General features: G+C 41.2%; 1 protein-coding gene across 1 annotated transcript in view; it reads right to left on the bottom strand.

Moving 5' to 3' along the window:
* The window catches only part of LOC135494168 (galanin receptor 2a-like), a 50,663-nt gene extending 41,369 nt beyond the window's left edge, over positions 1–9,294 (bottom strand). The window contains exon 1 of the mRNA XM_064782008.1: positions 9,102–9,294. The gene's annotated coding sequence lies outside the window, so the exon portion shown is untranslated. The remainder of the gene's footprint in view (positions 1–9,101) is intronic.
* Between the last annotated feature and the right edge of the window lie 12,582 nt (positions 9,295–21,876).

The following is a 21,876-nucleotide window of genomic DNA, read 5'->3' as shown; positions in this document are numbered from 1 at the left end:
GGTACGTAGCAGTGCCAGGGTGCTTGATGCCATGACTTTTCAAATCTTTTACCAAGCTTGTCAGGCGAACTTTTTGAAGACAAGATGTCCCAACATGGTATATTGTGATTTTTTCCGCGACGTACTTGAAGGAGATCAGAACTGTCTTGGTGCTTGAGACGATAGGGAGGTCTGTCTGCTATTGCCATGAATCTCATTACGCTCTTATGAAATAACAGAGCTCACAAGCGCTCCACTTGGCGTATGCAAGTAACTTTGAGACTGGCTCGTCCTCAGCAGGATCGGTGTGGTTCACATTCTTACTGGGATTACTAGAATAACGTTGTTGTCTCAAGATGCGCAGAAGCACAGCTGGTATTGAAGTCTGTTTGAAATAGAGCTGTTTCAAAAACAACTCTTACGGGAACTGAAGAGTGGTGAAATCTTCATATATCCTCACCGTTGGCTTTATCTGCCATGGGAGAGCAAAGACCATTACCATGATTACAGACGGTGAAGATTGAAGGGAAAGCTTGTGCTCCCCTTCATCGCAGAACAAAGCTCAAAGCATGTCAATAACATCAAATCGTGAAGCTTCACCTGCCCCATCCCAGAAGTGATCGCCGTTTGATATTGCATCAGACGGAATGTAATCCGTGTGCAAACTCAAAGACAAGATTTCGCGGTCCCTTTGGCCACAGATTCTTTAACGAATATCGTCATCTTGGAACAAAAGAAGCATATTTTAACCTTGATACTTGATACACGATACTTTCTTGTCAATCAGAAAATAGATCTCCAATGTTCGCAATCAAGCATGAGGCTTTTGCGGCCGGTGGTGACGGCAAATTAGGACTTAAAATTAATGCCATGATGATAGTATAGCCTTATGGAGAAAAACATGGTTCTTGTCATTTGAGTAACTCAATCATGACAGTCATGTAGACATTCAAAAGCAATATAAACGATTATTTGACAAGACTAGATTACAATTTTGCTTCCTGATCACACTTTCCTTTCACTGGCTTGACAATCCTTTGGAATTATGATGTTTTCTGTTCCAATTTAACATGTGTTGCTGCCCATAGTTAGGGAAGTTGGCAGTAGTTTTAATTGTTGTGATATCTAAATTTAACCGATGCACAAAGAAATGATTCTAAACATAGCATCTTATGGGCAAAATACAGCATGGTGTGGGCGGTAGGGGTAAATTCAAAGCGCCGACACCAAGCATATTTTTTTATCATCATATGCCTCACAAAAGACCAGGCTGGTGTATTATTTCCGGAAATGTATTCCCCATACAATACGGTGGTATCAATCGGGCACCGCGTAAGTTCACGCAAATTCAGCCTTTCTTTTTCTAAATATTTCCTCATCATGTTTTACTAATATTCTACTTGTATTTAGGCCTAGTGTTGTCCATAAGAAACAAAAAAGAAAAATTCATCTGTTGATGGGAGACAGGGAAATGGTAGCCTGTTTACAATAATTATGGTATCCCGGATGACTAAATAATAATCACCCATCTTCTCTTGCAGTCAATCGGAAATGCAATAACGTCACAACGTGGGTTTTTCTATAATACGGCAGTAATGCAACTCGAAAAGAAGGTCTGAGAAATATAATTATTGGAAAAACATCTGTCTGCTTATCCATTATCAGACAAGCGACCAGACATTTCATCATTTCGCCGTGCGTGGATACATTGTATACTCCCATGATAAAGTGCTGACGTAATATTCTTCAAAAGGATCTTTTTTTCAAAAGTACCACACCATCGATTGTGTTCAGAGTGCCTGTTTCCATTTGAATGTTAAACGCTGCATTTCGATAATGCTTTTTTTCTGTTCTGCTGTTTGTCAGTTGAGGCTCTGACGAGTATTCGCCATTAATCTAAATTGATGCGAAATGTTGTCTAAACACATCATTTGTGAACAAGAGCCATTTTGTGGTCACATATGGACCTTTTCGCATGCAACCCGATATTGATATTACCAAAATCAGTCTGCTGAATAGAGCTTTTTGTTTCCAAACACGCACGACAGATTACTGATTTCGTCAATGGCAGACTATACACGCGAGGAAGTCTGCTCAGCCCTGTCATAAAGTTGGCTGGCTCGTCCAGCTGCCTGGTCACTGAACTATCTGGATTGGCTAACTAGTCAGTCAAGATGTCTGTTCAGGCTGATAACCACCATCTTGATCGATATGTCCAAAACTCCTCCGGGAGTGGCGGAACGTATGTCCATCTTCATCTACTTATTTATCGGCTTTCACGAATCGGACAAGTTTATCACTTGTAATAGCTTTAACGTAGATGTACTTGGTAATTCCAGCGACAGCGAAGCTACGGGTCCACCCGTACTTTGCTACAGAAGAAATAGATAGGGTCATTAGCAATTTATCTGTCGAGCTGTGCGGGGAAGTCAATAAGACAATCGTGTTACGCCGCTAACGACTAATCTTAGTACAACCGTCATGTGGTCAATGACAAGGTAACGAAAAGTTGCTAGCCCATTCATTGCTTGCTCGTAAAACATCGGCAGTACTCGGGTCAGTGTTGCGTAATACTCAGATTGTGTTCCCGTTATATTAACCTGCTGCACCTCAAAGCCTTCTTTGCCAGATATGAGAATATTACAACAAATGTCTACACAAAATGACGTGTAAGAAAATATTATCAGTCTTCATTAGTTTTTGTTATGATGCGTGTGGTGTCGGAAATGGAAATTTGCTGGACTGACGTGCCCTTCTTAGTTGCAGTGTGAATGACTTTTTCGACCTGATTCTTCAAGATACATGGCATTTCCATCAGTTTAACTCGCTGAAAAACCCTTTCTTGTCTTCTTTTTCGTCATGACGAACTAATTTCCGGATTTTCGCTGCTTTTTTCAGACTAAAAGTCGAGGGTGTCTTGGTAGCTTGATCGATCCGGAAATTAGATTTGTTTTGAAAACGAGCGGATTATAATCGCTGTTTCTTTTTAAAGTGGGTACCACAGGTAAAATTTTCTGTCATAATCTATGATGATAGTGATCAATCATCGATTCTACCATGGACTATCTATGAATCTTTGAATAATCATCATCACAGTCGTTGCTGGAAACTCATGGTTTGATCATCGTGTCGCGCCTGGCCTCAGGTTAACCTACGGAAATGCCCAATTTCCTCATCGGGATCGATGTCGCCCCGCACAAATAACTTCGGAGTGATCAGCATTATCCTGATGCGAGAAATGATAATCTTTTTCCATTAACCGATAATCAGCCAGTGACCGCCAGACTTCGATAAGTGACGGGGCGATTTCATTGGGACCAATGTGACTGAAGTAATCTTGTGTATATACCATCGAAAATTGTATTGTTCTGTCTTCAGTTGGTATCTAGCAAGCCTCAGGAAAGGAGAATCCTTTGACCAAACCAATAATCAATACGTCGAATGATGCATATTGCATGCTACACGTTGTCCTTAGTCCGAGCGTGTCACGTATTGTCGACTAAGGCGGGAAAGAAAGTGGTGTCAAGTCACGAATTCAGGATCGCTGATCTTAGAGAGCTTCTATAGCTGTTGACAAACAGAATCGGCTTTTGGCGGCACAAGTATAATCGATCATGTCTTTCGGTTCACTGCCATAGTCTGTTGATGTTGCTTTGGTACATGGTCTAGCCAAGAGCTTTTAGAGGTATGGATGTTAACTTAGAGGACCAAAAAAAGTTAAACTTCTTTAACCAGATCGCGTCGCTGATCTTCCTTTCCTGTCTGCTTGAGAAGCCAGACATTGATAATGCATGATCAAACTAGCTTGACCAGACTTCGCCCTCGGGACACGTCGTGGCGCAGGCGTGACTGGGTTATTCCATTAGGGATGTTGCCCATCAGTTACAGCTCATTTGAGAGAGAAGAATAGTCGTCTTATGACAACTTCGACTTTACTGAACTGACGGACGTTTACACATTGTTATTTCATCCGTCCTGGTGTAATTTGGAATTTGTAATTTTATTGTGAAGATGCCAGAATATCAATAGGAAAACGGTCGTCAATTAGATTATATATAAAATCGAATATGTTCCTAGTTAACTGTCAATTTATCTCGGAGATGAAGTCGGATTGGGAGTCGTAACGGTGCGCAACCTCTGAAATGTTATCGGTGGAGTTAACGCGACCCTAACCGGCCGATACAGACTTTATAATACCAAGGCCAGGTTTCCACTTCGGCGAGTTCTCATGGAAACTCGACGCAAGTTTTTTTTGCATCGAGTGGGTGCAATGAGGCGTGCCGTAATAACAAAACCTCGCCCCATGCAATACCGGAAACCTGTGCTTACTCAGATCGTCCTCTGTTGACACTTACGCATTTAGGATTAGCAGTATCAGACATATATGGATTATGCATACGAAAAAAGACTCATGTCAGTATAATATTCTGATACCCTTTGAGCTGAAGCTTAAAACATACCAGAGAAGAGTGGATCATTGTTCGTTGGCTCCAGTGAACCCCGCATCTGGGAGTTTCCCACAAATGATACTTGTGGTGCTCGGGAGTAAATTTGAACTGTGATTGTGTTTATATTTGCCAATGTCAATATATCTTCGTTTACCTGATCGTTGCCTGGACAAATGTTTTATGTTTGTTGGAAAACAGGTGTTGGCGTACTTATTGGAACACAAGGTCGCATTTGGGCAAAACAAGCGGCCTTGATCAATGAGCGAACGATTCAGAAATGACAATTGAGTTTCTTAGCTCTTTCATTGAATCACTCTTTTGCTGCCTTGGTCTTCAGTTAGGATGAACCAGAACTGGAAAACAAGATGCTTGACGAGATAATTCTAATTTCCACTAAAAGCCTCAAACGATTTCAAAATTTTAAGCGCACCTTCCTTGACGCGGGTTTCAGTAAATCTTTAGACTAAGCGTACATCAGGCCATTTTCGTCATGAGTCTAGGTTTCCCTTCGTATTTCTGCCTCATTCAGAACCATCTGCATTGGCTTGTACTGTACTGTACTGACCTTTCCTATTGGTATTTTCGTCAATGAGAACTAAAAGCTTTTCCGCAATGGGACAAATTGGAAAAAACTGTAATAAGCCGTCATGCGCGGTAATTATGATTTCCTATAGATGCATGAGAAGCGGGTGTCATCAGGTGCGTATTCATGTACATTTACCATTGGCGACTGTGATAAAGTGATGTGTTGTTGTAACCATTATACAATCAATCATGCTGTTACTGGTACATTTTTGTATTGTAACTTCGTTATTGCAATTCTCTTGTGTGATAGCAGCTTCAGCAAGTACGGACATTCTAAATTGAATACAGAAATGGACTTCAGAGTTGGTTGCTGGGTGGCAACAGAATGTCTCTTGTGATTATAGTCATGTAGTTGTTGGTACATTCTATATCATTTTCTCGTTGTTACCATATTCTTCCACTCGTGTGTGCTCTATTGTTTGGAAAGTATAATTGCATCAAGTATGGATACCTCAAATTGGAAACAGAAATGGACTTTCAAGGCTGTTGCTTGGTTGTCAACGGAATGTCTCAACACGTCACGTTTTGTATAACCAAGATAACAGAGTGTTATCGTTCAGTCAATAAAATAAGACGCGATTCTTTATCAATAAATCTGCCCGTGATGACTGAATATACACACAATATCGATCCTTAGTTCTCTATATTCTCCATAGGCATATTTATTCGCCTCGAAGAGCTTTAAAGACAAAGAAGGAAATCAACGGACATCCTGGAATTAAAGTCTATCTCTGATCAAACAGAGATAATATGCTTTAACCGGTTGCTTGCCTCGCTTTTCTCTCCGTGTATTTTGCTTTTGGCTCATATTACCAAAAAAACCTTGCTTATGAAGATAAGCGGTTCCTTGGGATACGGGGCGACGACCGGTGTTTAAACAGCTAAATCTGACTATCTCTTCTCTCCAATCATCGATTAACTGTCGGAAAGAAAAGGAAAAACGCCAGGAAAGCAATTAGCCGTATATTCATTAACTAGCCTTGGGAGACGAGGGAATTTTGTTGTATCTCCAATAGCAATCAAAGAGACGGCACTGCGTCAATTTGATCTGAAGCCAGAATGCAGTTAGTCAAATGAGATGACAGCTTGAGGCGAAGTAAAGAAACTCCAAGTTCCTGGTTTTTGCACACGAAATGATTGGAACTTGTCTCGACGGGAGACCGTCCCTCTTCAAGGAATTCTTGAAGATAAGTAGGCATCATTGGCTAATTGGAGTCCCTATTGCTTGCCCAAACAGTGTAGTGGCTGATGCGAAATGAGGACACTTCCTCACTTTGCTTCTGGCAACCGAAATAATGGATAGAAAATCTCCTCAAGGATGTAAGACCCCGTCAGTCCACGCGCAAACATGACCGAGGTGGCTTCATTGGATAGAGTGCTACAGTTATGGGTTTCTGTCCATCATACTTGATCCATGTTTAGTATCTTCAGTCCGATTATTACAGAAACCTCTGATGAAAGACCTGTAAAAAGTGTGTTACAAACGTTTAACTGTAATGCGTGAGCTCTTGGCAAAGGAATCCAGGGAGTTGGTATAACGTTTCCTTTACCATAATCAAGGAACTTTATTAGAGCGATGTTGTAGTCTATTTGAGTAGCTATGCGCAGACTTCCTTTTTTTCCGATTAACACTGTAAACCGCTAAAATTTCGCGCCTCTTTAATCATAACCTAGTTCTCTTTATTATCAACCAGAAATTAATGATCACGAGCCACTTAAGGTAATTCAGTTTTCTTGTCACAATTATAGCTACATGATTGTGGAAAGCTATCCCTTTTATATATTGTAAATAACTTCCTTGATAATTGAACAGATTCATAATTCATCTGCGGTAACGCTAATCAATCAAAGGCGAAGCTGCTCCTATTGAAAAATTACTCCCCTGAGAAATTAGTCTTGTTAATGAAAGTAGATCGGGCGATTTTGGATGTTGCTTTTCTTCTAATGTTCGTGCAAAAAAGTATTAGTGCCGAAAGTGTAGTTCGTAGACTCTTTCAGTGCACTTGTCCTCGGGGAAGGTGTGGCATCAGCTAGAAAGTAGATAAGCAGGCATGAGAGACAGTTGCCTTCGGAGAGACAGGAAGAACTGCCGATAAAGTTCTGATAGAGGTGGGATTGCGCCGCCAGGTGATCGAACGATCCAAAACCTGGTCCGTGGAATATTTGAAGGAAAAAGGGTGAAGCCAGAGGGATGGAAGCAAATTGGATGCCAAGGCATTGTGTCGCACATGACACCAGCCACTAACACATACAAAATTAACATTTTGAAGACCTGTCCGCGCGAGATGATCTCGCCGCCAATTACCTCCCAGTGTTCACAGTATTGATGAGATTCTATTATAAAGGGACGATAGAGAACTGAGTTGGAATATATATGAGATTCCCTGGTGACAACTTCTCAGTGCCATGGTTTCAAAATCTGTCAACGGCAATAGTTCTATCTGCCAATCAAACTATAATTAGCTAGTCATACCGTTTAGAGAAACTCAGCTTACGGCATAGCTGTTGAAGAGTTTATAAATCATTCTCAACATTCTTTTCCTTCGGCGGTGATATTCGAGGAGGCCTGTCATTGCTTCTAGCCACAGTAGTACATTTCAGCTGACAGACTAAATCATGCGATTCTCGTTTTAACAGCACCTTGAGGTGATGCGATAAAACGCCCGGTCTTACAAATCGAATCATTGGCAATAACTCATCAGAATGGTACGGTTCTGTTGCTCTGTCCGCCTAAAGATTTCTCCAAGCTAATTATCATTGCTCATGTACCATGGGTCTGCCAAAGGTTTCTCCAAAACTTTGTTGCTGTCTACATCCAGGTATGGCGAGATGGTCTTCTTCATTCTATTGTGAGCAAGTTTCATTATTTTCAGTCATTCAAAGGTACCGCTCTTTCAAAGTGAGGATAATCCGACGAATGGATGGTGGTCGGAACCGAAGATTCTAACGCCGGATGGTGGTCTGCATGACTTTCAGAATATTCTCATTCCAGCTCAAAGCAATATAATTGATGGAAACCGGCCGCCAGATGCATTTCCTCTCCCAAGTATCTCGACGGCTACTCACCTGCCAAATCTAACGAATCGCACTGTTTGCCATTACCGGTGCTTCCATCAACATGTTAACATTGTGAAGAGAACCGTATTATAGACAGAGTAAGCTAATTTTCAGCTTGAAAATACAAAAATACAAAATGTACTGAGGAAGGTAACTGTTGAGTTAACTGGGCTTTTCTTATCCATTTTCGATTAAACGTCATTGTGGATTGGGAAGTGTTCTTTCTTTCGAAATGAAAACCAACCTGATCACCTTGACGTTTTTGACCATCATGACGCATTTCCATAACCCTACAGCCAGGGTACCAAAATAGGTTCCTTGTCGTTGGAGTGGCCGTTAAGCGCCACGCAAAACAGCGATTTTAGTCGTGTCGGGGCCTGCATCGGAGCGATGACAACATGAGTGATTGCTATTTAAACAATCAGTGGACGCATTCCTATCGAAATCGTCATGTTGTCGTAGTTCCGCCGCAGATCACAAGTCGCGCGTTTGCGCCTTTCCGTCACCTTTGCAAACCGGGGCATGAAATATTCGCAATCCATCAAACTTGAAATATACACGTATCTGATGCTCGTATTCTAGACACCTGCACAGTTATGTGGTTTTTGACTTCATTTCAAGACATAATGTGGCGTGTACACTTCAGCGCAGACAAGTACGTGCTGCTCGAACAAAATCAATCTGTGTGATCATAAACAGCTGTTGCTCTGTACATGTATTCAACAATGTTACATACGTTGCCACTTAACGCACTTCTTGTCCCCTTAATAGAGTAACAAACCCCATGGAAGTCAACTGAACAGAGTGGGAACAAAAGTAGTTCCATTTTCCCTTAAGAAGTAAAATCTCGAACTGCATTTTTGCGCCAAATCAGCTTCACATAACATAGCTGAGAAATGTATTTGTCAGAATCCTGCATAAAGATTCCAAACTTTTCAAGAGTTGTGTCCAGTAGCAATGAAGTTTCTTCTGTATATAGTGACTTAAACGAAAATGTACATAAAGACAAAGAGATTACAGAAGACAGCTTACCGTTTTCAGCGAAATTTCTGAATAACGCCTATAGTCCGGCAAAGTCATGTATTCCAAATGAATTCAGAAGTTTCCAATTACCACTGTCTCAGCTTTTTACATCCGAAAACAATCAAGACCTGTAGTTCAACTTTGTCCAGAGCGTATCCCTGAATTTGAAGATCATGAATGAAATAATCTAAACTATGGATTAAAACGCATGATCCGAACGGCATTGCCTTAACGATCGGTCTGCAGCAGCGCATCTGCCGCGCAAACTCTGACTCTGAGTAACCAACTCGCCGCTAGGAGCTTGTCAATTTCTATATTCTATGGATTCTGATAATTCTTGTTTACTATGTCAGTGTTTCAGCAAAAATATACGGCAAGAATGGTTCATATCGGTCACGAATAATCGTAGTTGCAGAGGCGGTTAAGGTTGGAGCTAGCGTGAGCGTTTCCCTCGAGCAATGAATAATGATATAAAAGTTCCAGGCTCCAGGATATCGAACTGAACCCCACCCGGTCGGTCATTGACTTATCCCTGGCTTTTACAGATGTATGTGTGTGGGGGGGGGGGGGGGGGGGGGGGTGATGTAGAGCATGTACATTACGTGGGACTTGGAAACCGGTAGGTTTGAAGTACCTTTACATTAATGTTCAAAAGTTTGAAGACTACCAATCAAACAAAATACTCTCAGTTCTTCAGGCCGTTGGTCACCTTCCCTGGCTGCATCGATCACCAGGTGTCCCTTTTATAAATTTACTCCAACTCTCCCAATGGGATTTCCTTGGACAAGACTAAAAGCTTCAGTATATTACCTTTCTTCTTTGGAGAGTCTCACTTTGAAACATGATCTAGTGCAGTTCATGTCGAAATTCAAAGTCTTAATTAGAACCTTACAGTTCTCAAAGGTAACTTGAGTATGGCTTGTTTTCAACAAATCTGAGAAAGGATGCTGTCAACGCGGTGAAGGTCACCATGGCATCTCAGATGGCAGGCATTCGTCTGTCATCCAGTACTAATGAGGAAAAAAAGCTCATTAAATCCGACATCTGCGGCTTATTTGAAGTGGAGGAGCGACCTCGTATTCTTTGCCATTAGATGTGGTTGATCATGCACTTGGTTGTTTGAAAGTTATAACTATGGACAACCCTCAACGTATCATATACCTGACGTTGAGGAGCTTGAGGAAGTATCATGTTTGAATATGTGTTCATTGCAAGGTTGTAATTGTCAGGCAGTTGAAGTGGTTGAGCGTTAAATCAAGCAAGGTTTGATCTATTCAGTTTGAGATATCAGTCATGAGTGATGTAAGCAGGTCGATACAAGGTACAATTACTTTTGATCCGATGCAACTATGTAACAAATCTGCCGAGCCTCAAGCCAACATCCGCTTCATCAGAGAGTACACAATGCGTGTTATTTCTCTCCCGGAACACGGTAACCTAGAACCACAGTGTCAATATTATGTCTCTGTGATCTAAGGCGATCCTACCACTGTGGCGATATTTGTAAAGATCTCCTCAAGGTTCGTGTCATCAAGTCGGGGGATATATTCCATTTGCTTTGCCAATAGTCGTGTAAATGGAGATCGGGTATATTGACCAGGAGGTTGTGGAACTAAACACGAGAAGATTAACTATATGGAATTAGGCTTCTCGAGGGGCTGCTGAACTCAATGTGTCATTCTTTAGTGGTTTCAGTAGCTGACAGAGCCCTTCGTCGCACCGGAAATTAAACATTAAAGATTCAATTCTCACATAACTGACTTTTGCAGGTATTCGTATATATAATATGAATTTCCATTGTGGTTATGTTTGCTGTCTCGAAATGATCGCAATAACCCGAAACTTACTCGCCTTGATGATGCCACGCGCGATGTTGAGGTAGATGAGCCATGTTTATCATCCATCCTTGAGAGGCGAGCAGCTGACGGTCCTAAGAGGACTTAATCAGCTGCGGCCCTTATAAAGTGATGTGAGGCGGCAATACTATCGATTAGTGCGCCAGTCTCAAACAGAGAACTCAAGAGACATAGTCACGTTTGCATTTCAAACTTATCAAACTTCATGTTTCTAAAACTTTTTATACAGATTTTCCAGAAATATTCACAGTTGAATTCAATGATGAAGATAAAATTCATCTAATGTATTTAATGTAAATACTAACTTTGACAGATGTCAGAAATAATCTACCAGGTTTTTTGAGCGATTTTGATAAGTCAGGCAGGATAACGTTTGCTAATACATTGTCGTGTCGCCGGCATGTAGCTTCGAAATGTACTTGAGCATGATGTATGGGAACGATTTAGAGTACTTCGAAAGTATCCTCGATGGTAATGACCCTTCATCAGTTTCTGGTAGGGGGAGTCACTGTGAAAGTTCAGGATTGGTCGGATGGAGAGAGTGTAAAACACTCCGTTAGCTTTTTACAAGGCGATCGGGTTAGAAGCACTCAGTTTCGGTGTCTTCGGTAGGGCAAGCATTTCAATTGTAATTGTAATCGTACAAAATGTTTTGGATATTATTTGGTACTTTGCCAGCTGTTATAGACGTTAGAGATGAAAACAGCTACAAATGTAAGGATGTGAATGAGTACGATCGTACGAAAAAACATGTCACGGTTAGTATTCATGGATAGACACGCTGGAGCCCGGCGAGACACTTAACTTCATCAGAGTCATTATCAATTGAAGACCCTTGAGCCATGTAAGCTATAAGCAACAGGAGAGGTGACTCGAAAAGACGTGACTATTGAATACGTTATGAGAATAGGCAATGATCACCTCTGGGCATAGATGAGCAAATGACTTTAGTAGTTCGGGACCACTTGGGTGAACACTTCGGGAGAAAAGTTGAAGTTTGATACAGCGACGTAACTTGTTGAAGTGATTGAATTTTAGAGTCAGTTGATTGGTTTAGTGCGCCAAAGCTTCAGAGTTTACAGTAAATTTAATCAGTTTTTTAGAACGCGGGATCTCAAGACCAGGGGGTGTTGTAAAATACAGAATCGGCTTTGCTATGAGTAGATCCGGACACCACTAAAATGAAAAAAACTATACAACATAAAGATCTAGATCAAGTCCACGTCGGGCTTTTATGAAAATTTACGGCGCCAATTCCCCTACCCTGTGAAAGAAATCAGATAGTATTGTCAAACAACTAGATGTATCAGTTACTGTATCGTCTGTTCATCGTTATCCTTTCCCATCTGACATTAACGAGATTGCATTAGCCGTAGAAGACAAGTTTTAAAACTGAGGATAAGCTTAATTGCCGGGATCAGTGTGCTGTAGTCGTGACATTTACACATGTACTGTACTATACCTGCCTGATGGTGCCAAAGACCCAAGCTGATAGAAGGAGATGGGGATAGCTTAGTTAGTGTACAGTTCTTTGCGAGTGGTGCAGTAGTATATAGTCGCCCGTCATCGGAAGCATCAATATCCACCATTCTCTCAACATGATAACAAAAGTTCCAGTTCGATTCTCAAAGTTAACTTGTTCATATTTCTTTTACCCAAGCAACACATTGAAACTCGAATGACCGACGTTGTGTTTTTGGTTGATCCCTGTGTCAGTGTGTCCATAGACAGCTAGAGAGACCATTACTTTCAAAAGGGGGTATAGAAGACGTGTCAATCTGTCTCTCGGCATCTCTAACGAGGGCTGAGGTATATCGCCGAGACAAACTATCCGTGTCATACGATAGCACGCATTGACCTGCCGGCGGATATATCAACACATGTCTAATCAGAACTGACAAGCGGATGCATTTCCTTTTTGTATTCATTGGATGTAATTTGGTCCACTAACACTATTTGTCAGTGAGCGACATAGATTATATAACAATATTGTTTTCTGAGTGCATGAGTGCACGAGTGCCTTTCAGATTGAGTTGTTGGTGATCATTTTAGACAGATATATTGGTATCGTGGAGAATATAATAATATCTTTGGTGACCAATTAAATTAACATGTTTTAGTATGAGGGGTCGGTGACAGATGATGACAGACACCAAACCTTGGTTTGACAGGCACCAGTTGCACTCTGCCGGAAATATTTCAACTGTAGACTAATTCGGTTTCCTCATGAACGAAATATAAGTGCTGTCTGACACGTGTCTGAGATTCGGCTCCAGAAAAAATATATGTATAGCGTTTTAATTCACATCTTGTGGTTATTGGTTGTCATTTTCGACATCCCTAGACAAGGGTCGAATCTAGGGAATCATGAGATGGGTTAGGTAGAGGGAGTCCAGTGTTTTTGTCTTCATATTGCATGCTATTAGTTAATTCTTTATGTTTTTAACAGCACTTCGGTGACATCATACTGGGAAGGTTGGAAGTAACACCTCATATCAAGAAAAAAGAATAGGCATATTAAAATATCAGAGCATTCATCAAATGTTTAACACGCCCTGTTAACTGAGGTTAAGGTTAAATGGATTTCATTTTCTCAACCTACAATTATAACATTGAACGTCAAACGATTAGGTGGGCAAAACATGAGATATACAGTTAAAATGTGCACCTTCTCATAGCCAACTAAGCATGGAGCAAATTGAATTACATGTACTTTCAACAGGTGTATCGTTTACTAATTCACTGATTCCTTGATTCAGGGTTAAAGCAATTAGTAAACGAGGGACGGCAGAGTTGAGGTAATTGATATAGTCCTGTAGACTTAATTAAACATGTTGAGCTCCCACTTTCTTCAAGGCACGACATTGCGTTTTCAGGTCCAAGAAACGTCCGATCTCCTGATGAATTCCGAGTTATGCGTGACGCTACGAGTCGGGGGCGCTTACGTACGCCAAACCCAAATCACATGATTCGAAATTCCTAGTCTACGAAAGTCGGGTACTCAAAAAGTCCACTTAAAACTTTTTAAAGAGAATGTCAATTTACTGAAGTATGCGATCCCAGGGGATTTAGAGTTAAATCAGGTTAATGTGGGTGAGATACAGAAGACAGGCAAATGGCACTCTGGAGACGGTCTGGCTTTTCTTTCAGCCTCGCTTTCGTTCTCAGGGTATTGTTGAATTATATTGATATAGGGAAAAAAGAAGGGATATGTGGATAAGAAGAAGAGGTAACAAACGGCTTCGGCTCCAGGTAGGGATGTTCTTCTGGTGCATCAAATAATGCATTATTCCAATATTGATTAAAAGGCTGCCTGGATGAGTCATAACTTGGTAGCATATATCGTAGGCCGAGCTTGAACTGCATTAATATGTGATTTCAAGAGAAGGTTCAAGACGTTGCTTTTTGTGGAGTGGAGGGGGCGCTTTGAGGGCGTTATTTACCGCGGAAAGATGCCATATAAATGGCAATTATCAATATTTATCATTACATACATGTAGGCATGGCCGAGAGGGGGATGCGAGCGAACAACATCCCCAGGGAACAAAATCGTTGAAATAGTCTGAAAACTTGCTTGAACTGAAATACGTCTCGGTGTTACCTAGTTTCCCATACGATAGCAAGCTAGACAGACGAGACCTATCAGTTGGAGAGCATACAGAACCAAAAAGGTCGACGCCAGTTAAGATGGGTCCATTGAGACATTTACAATGGACCTTGACATGAGGTGATAAACTCGAGTGACAGGCACCGATCGGCAACTTCCCACACTGCAGACTTATGACCGTACCAGTCCTCTGACACAACTCAACGAAACGTGCGGCACCGTGATAGTGGCACAGCATCAGATAACTGGTGTTTTTAACACAAACCGGTTACGTTAGGCAGTTACTCTTATCCTGATGAATGACATCAGGGAATTGATTCTAGTTTCCTAGGTTATTCATTGCTTGACGTAACGATTTGTATTGCTTGCAGTTGTCACCAAGAATATTGTTCGAATCGCTGTGATCTTTCTGCTCGCTGACTCTCCTCAATTGTTGTCCAGAGATTAAGAACAAGACGTCAGTAACATTCAGGTCGTGGCTGCCATCCTATCACATTGCCTGACGGTATTCCCGCTAGGAATCCGATACAGTAGTAGAGAAGCTGGTCAGATCATATCACCAATTACCCTATCCGGATTACGATCAAGTTGCAATGTCTTTAGGTACGTCAAGTAGAATATTATGTTACTTTCTTATGTTATGTATTAATGCTACTCTTGTATGGATAGGTCTACCAGCTGGTGGGATCGGACATTAGTGGTGCAAGCAAATTAAAGGAATGTCGAGATACGAACAAAAAATCGATTGCGGGATTCTTACGGTGTCACCACACTATTCCGCCAGCTTGATTGCGTCGATAATGCCGTCTTTTTTCTGCTGCGATACGCCGGGTTCACCTGGAAATAACCTCATCGTAGATCGTTGAGCGGTATCCGAGACTTAGCTAATTATCACTTGACTGTTCGCCCCGATAGCATTTCCCGAAGGGGCTGTAAAGTTTACATGTAGTTTCTGTTGGTGTCTTTAAAACTGAGAAACTATTTACGAAAACTGGGCAATTCACTATGAATTGGCTGTCCATCTTTATATCAAAAGTTGCTATGGAGCTGATATTCAGTGAACAGACTGCATACATTGATAGATTTCGGTGCTTAAATCAATTTGTTGTCCAAAAACAATTAGTTTCCCCCAAAGCTTTCGAGATAGAGAGGAGAGTAGCAGCTATTTGAAGCTTTTAGCGAAGTAACTCGTCGATGTCGATGGGTCACATTCGTTAGGATTAGGACGTTTCTCGTGAACGCGGCGCACATATCCCTTGATCTATTAACACGCCAAATGCCTGTTTGTCTTCAGTAACGACGCATTTGTCCCCAGGCCACAATCTGGATCACTCATCTTTAGTGTATATCATGAAGGCAGACTATGGCAATTATGGCCCACATCTTCTTGGTTATTGCCCTTATCTTGTCCATCGACGAGGCTACAGTGAGATCAAAAGGTAAAACGGCCTGAAACGCTATTGCTCTAATGCAATCAATCTGTTTCATGGAGTAAGTGGTTTTGGGGTCATTTCTATTCTTTGAGCTCGGAGATTTTGGTCAGGAAAGAACACAACTCAATTTGCCGTGCTGTGCAGTTGGTTCAATTTCTCGCCTCAGTTCATCGATGCAATCAAATGCTGAGACGGTTGACCAGTGCGGTTCTTTTCACTGCCAATGTAGTCTGACGAGTGTAGACATTTTTGTAGGCTAGTCATCGCCTGATTGCCTCAGGTCAACTTTGACAGGTCGAAATGGTTCCTGCATCAAAAGAGTTCGACAAACACATTCTTCTTCATCTCACGCTAATTGATTCACGTGTTTCGAATTAGGGCTATAGTTTATGAAAAAACGTAAATCGCGGAATCCACAATAAGTAAGGTATATTCCGCCTTGCCCTCACCAGTTGTCTTTAATGAGACCGGAACCTGTCGGTTTATACCCTCCTGTTGCTCAGAGACATACTGAAAGGGTTTCTTCAGTCGCAATAAGGACGTGACTGGCTTGATGGGAAATATATAAACAAAGCTTTTAGACCCTAATAGGGGCTAGACAGATATTTCCTGATCTCGCCTAGGAATATGGTCTCTGCTAATAACAAGTTAACCACGATCAAACATTACAGACGTCAACGACAGAGAATGATTTCCCTGACACTGCTTTAGATGTGGTCGTCAGTGCCATCTTAGCATGTCTTTCAACCACCTGCCTTTCAAGCAATTTCCTCAGTGCATGAAGATACTTCGAGAAGTAATATGCAACTGTTTTCCAGGTATACATTGTTTATCAAAATACGTTATCTTTATATGATGCATTATATTTTGTGAATTCCCACCGCAGTGAAAAATTAAATCCTGAAAGCCTAAATGATTAAACTGGATCTTTCAATTCAAAGGATTTAATTCTGACTATACGTACTGGTTACAGATCGATATTTTGCGTTCAATAACGTTCTGATTGATCTAATCGTTCAAGTAGATACTTTCTGCTTTGAAAGATATCAAAGCATTTTAGTAATACTACATGATGCTGAATGCTTCTTGCTTCCCCACAGGACGGAGAAAGTACTCAGCGTGGCTCAAACGAAATATGAATTGCACCAAAATGCCGCAATAGCTATAGAATGGCGATGTCCGTAAAACCTTCTGATAAGTTGCACAACAAGATGATATTCAATTAGAAAAATCATCACTACGCGTATGGAATATATTTGTAGTCATATTTTTAGTGTATTGTCAATGCATATATTTAGGGTATTGCCAATGGATACGTCGAGTCTTTTCACAATTCTGTTGCATAAACAGCATTGCTCCTCCATCCACACGACTTCAGTCGATCTCTTCGATCCATGGGTACATGGAGAACACCGTCCTCGGCCTTATGACCTAAGGAAACGGCTGGGTTCATAGAGTTACAGGATATCGCTGATGTAGCTCGGAGCTAGACCATTTCAGCTCTCCCTCATGTCGACTCTCTTATTTCAAGAAATTCCATAGTGTCCTAGAATCAACTGTTGCATGATGCTCTTACATTTTGTACAGGCTGTCACTCAGTTCTAGATCTGTGTTGATCGATGTGAATGCTTCGATAGTGGACAGGCATGTCTTTAAACAAAAATGCACCTTAAAAACATATGTACTAGTATTTGATCGGTCTGTCATTGTAACAGTCGTTCTCTTGATTATGATTTGATCTGAGCTTCTATTTCATGTGTTTCGCCGTAACTGGGTCGGCATCGAATTTGATATAAAGTTTACATGCGGTGGCTACTTTGCCAAGTTTTAAATCCGTAGCGTATTTATGCTACGATCCCGGAGCCTTGCAATGGTAAGGTACGTAATACTACCTCCTAGCTTTGAACAGAGCTGCCCAGACCAAGGTTCGCGAATTAACCATGCTGCACTGCCCTAGAGCTCTCAGCCATGTTGGTGAAAAGGTCTTGGGATTACCATGCTACTTGTATCCAAAGGATCAGAGGGGGACGCAGCGACAAGGTTTCGTATATCGGCGAGTGGATGCCAAGGCGTATAACAAACATCTGCACTGGTCACAGTTTCGTACATCGTCGGTAATTTTGTGTGCCTTCATGTGCCGGATGAATGGATCACTTGCCTTACATTATGATCGAACAGTAAAGCAGTGTTCCTGCCATGGTACGAAACTACCATGCTACAAAATAGATAAGCATCAGTTAGCAGGGCATGCTCAGCTAATGGTGAGGAAGGTGAGTTTGGAAGTGGGTTTGACCCGTTGATAGACGGGATGGTGTATTTTGTCCATGCACTGCCATGTCTGCCGCTTATGACAAGGAGGTCTCAATGTAAGTTACTGGGAAGGGTTTTATCATTTTGCCGTTGACAACAAAGACAAAAGACCAACTTATAGACGTACTAGTATGCTATCTTTAACCAAAGTTGTATATGTGATCACCACTCCTTTAGGATTTTGCTGGTAGGTAAAATTTTCCATGGAAATTGCTATCAATTTCCTCATCGGAGATTGGATTATTGGCATTTTTTAAAAGTGGTCATCACCGAAATTTTGCCAAAACTAACATAAACGTTTAAATGCTAATTGTGAAGAAATGGAAACTATTTCGCAAAATAATTTCATATTCTGAACATCCTTTTCATTTCATCTGTGGGAGTACATTGCCTTTGTGTGAACTGTGATTGTAATTTTTGTGGTAAAATCTAAGGTTCCATCCGACACGAAAACTACTTTCTGGGGCCAGGCTCTGATGGGTTAAAACATAGATGTCTAGTTTATTTGGTACTCTTTAATAGCTCTCCCGACTCATTTTCAAAGATTTTAGTTCAATAGATATTTTTGCAGTTATTCACTGAAGTGTAAAATAAAAGTGTCTGACAGAACTCACCCTGATTTGAAAGCAAAGATAAATCGCATGCTATTACCGATTTGATCACCTTCACGTAGTGTACGGCATTCTGGAATAAACAACAGCAACAAATACTGTAAAGGTTCAAAGCCTGTTTCACAGGTATGTTGAAAATATAACAAGTAGCATGTCATCGGAATTTGTTTGATATTGCTGGTCGATAAAGTTGGCAGAAACCAAATCTTCATCTAAGGGTTCCTGTTGGTCATGTTAGCCAAATATGACTCGCTGGTAGCCTCTAGTTGCAGAGATGGTTCGAAAGCAGTGAAATATGCACACAAATGACTCTATAAGAGTCGGTGCACCCTGAATGCGATCCGAGCATCGCCCGCAACATGAAAAGCTTCCTTTATTATAATGTAAAGCCTTATCATTTAGATCACTGATTACTGAACACGACATAAACGCAATCAGTTTCGGCGAATTGCCACACAATCAATCATGCTATACAAGGTGTTACCCTTCAAGTTTTTTTATTGTCTTCGCAACGATCAACACGGCTACCTGGAATATCATGCTACATGCTAGATCTTCTTAACTTTTTTTCCGCCGCTGTAGCGAGTGATTTGACAGAGGTGCCTGAGCTTCGACGGGTCCCACAGATTAGTTATTTATCTTTTGTCGCATTGCAACAAAACTTGCTCGACGATCACTGATCTTTTTTTGATAATTCTGACCTTTGGTCAGCGAAACTATCTCTCTCGCCTCTCCCTGACACGCCCAAACAAGTATATGGAGTCCGGATTGGGCGATTCAATGCTCCTTCTTTTTTCTTAGGATTAAAACCCTCGACTGGCTTTCTAAAGCAAGAGGTATTCTTACCAAGTATGGGATCAAGGAGTTACACGTACGTTCATCATTCCGGCCTGTTTTTCCTTTGGCTGCCTCATCTAGGTCGGGTATTTTCTCTTCGATTTCGATCTAGGACAGGTAGATCGTACATAATTCAGCACATTTTCACACTGAAGGGAGTTATAGGGCGTATCAATATTCGCGAAAATCATATTGAGTGTCATTTGAGACCAAACATATCTGTTATTCCCGCTCGTGGAGACTGGGTCGTGTATTCTCTCAATGGGATTCTCATAAGAAAAATTGGGAAAATTGGCCTAAAAGGAACAACCAAGACATATAACCATGCCGTAACTGTATATACATTTGGCGATGCAGAATCTGGCAACCTTCGCACTGGAATGATTTTTGCAATGGTTTTCAAAAGGAATATGATTGTTTCCAGGCATATCGTAACAGAGCACGCCATTATATTGTACCGTTTCAGGACAGTAGATGACGAATGCTTGGTTTCTAAGGTACGGACTTTAGAAAACTGCGTGAATACTTTCGCCTTGACTTATTGCACTAACCCAGTTGATGGAGATATTTTTCTTCTGATCATTGTAAAGACGGGGAATCTTTTGGTTCCACTGCGAACTATTCACGGATACATGCTTAACGGAACACTGCAAGTCCGAAAGGTTTCAGCACAGAACTATATAGGGGTCGTATACGAAACCATGGTCGATCGTATGCTCGTCGGCGTTAAAAATCGTATTACATGTACGATACGTCTAACATGTGAGGAAGATTTGCCACCAAAATTTAGCGTTGTTATCAATATCGTTAAGCAGCTGAGCAGTGCCATGCAGATCTCAATCATAAATGATGGTGACATTTTGATGTCTGTTTTTTCGATGAGTCCTGTGATCCAGAGGTTTGAAGTGGTACCTTATCTGTTCTAGGGCGAGCGTGTGATGATCCCTGACACCATAATGCCACGAAATGACTTTAACCCAATACTGGCCGAATAAATCCTTCCTTCGTCAATCTGGTGAATTAGTTGCTGAAAGAAATCGTGCCAATCCAACAATTCATTTTAAGCTTGCTCGGTGGCAGAGTGATTTCTACTCAATTGACTGCGATAGACGACTTTTGAATATATATAAATGGCTTTTCCCAGTTAGGCTCAAGACTGAATGAACTGAACGGACTGGAGTAGGTGTCAAATTATAGTTAATGACAGTGTATGAAAAGTTTGAAATGCTTTCAATGAATTGCTGCATCAAAATACGCGAGGTTTCCACTCGCTCCCAATTCCTCGTGGCTTTGGGAATACTATAACGCGAAGGTGTCACCAAGCATACAATTAGCTTTTTTAAAGGTGGCACACTATCTTCAGTCATTAGAATCAAAATAGCGAGGGTCGCAGTTTGAGGCATGTCTACCTCATGAGCAGTTGATAGTTGCCGTTGAAATGGTTCATCATTGCTAAAACAAAATTTCGATTCAAGTTGAACCATACAAGGCATTTCCTTCGACATAAAATTGTTCGTTTTGCGTTCAAATAAAGCCATTTTCCTCTCCAGTGCACCGCACATTCCATAAAATTGGCTCCAATTATGTTCAATTTAAGAGTAATTTCCTTTTTCATATTGCTGCCAGGGATGGTTGACGAGCAGCTAGCCTTACCAGAGGGTACTCACACATAGCTGGCAGCGAGCTACAAACCGAGCTGGCAGTTATTTTCGTCACAGGATATTCTTGTTCGAGGTGGGATTCAATCAGCGAAAGAAACATTTGGTATTGCACACTCCATGTGTATTGATGTAGGTAATGGGAGTAGTCGCCTCTAGTTACCATGCAACACGATTTTTATTCATCAGTAGGACATTGAACCAGCGGAGCAACGACCTTTCCCTTCCAATTAAATCAAAGAGAACTGAACAAGACTTCTGGTTAATTTAGATATAAATAATGCAAACGGAAGCAGTGGGTTATTTGCCATGTTTGATCGCTGTGATAAAAGCAGTTTTTTTACTAACTTGCATCTCTCTAATTTCCTTAGCTAATGCTCTTTAAATTTAAATTTAACATTCACGTAAAAATCACCTTTTGAGGTTCTCTGTACTCAAAAGTACACAGGACGATCTTCTCGTCCACTTATCG

The sequence above is a fragment of the Lineus longissimus genome, chromosome 9 (assembly GCF_910592395.1).
Source record: "Lineus longissimus chromosome 9, tnLinLong1.2, whole genome shotgun sequence".
NCBI lineage: Eukaryota > Metazoa > Nemertea > Pilidiophora > Heteronemertea > Lineidae > Lineus > Lineus longissimus.
The sequence above is the reverse complement of the archived record's forward strand: the minus strand, read 5'-3'. Positions and strand labels throughout refer to the sequence as shown.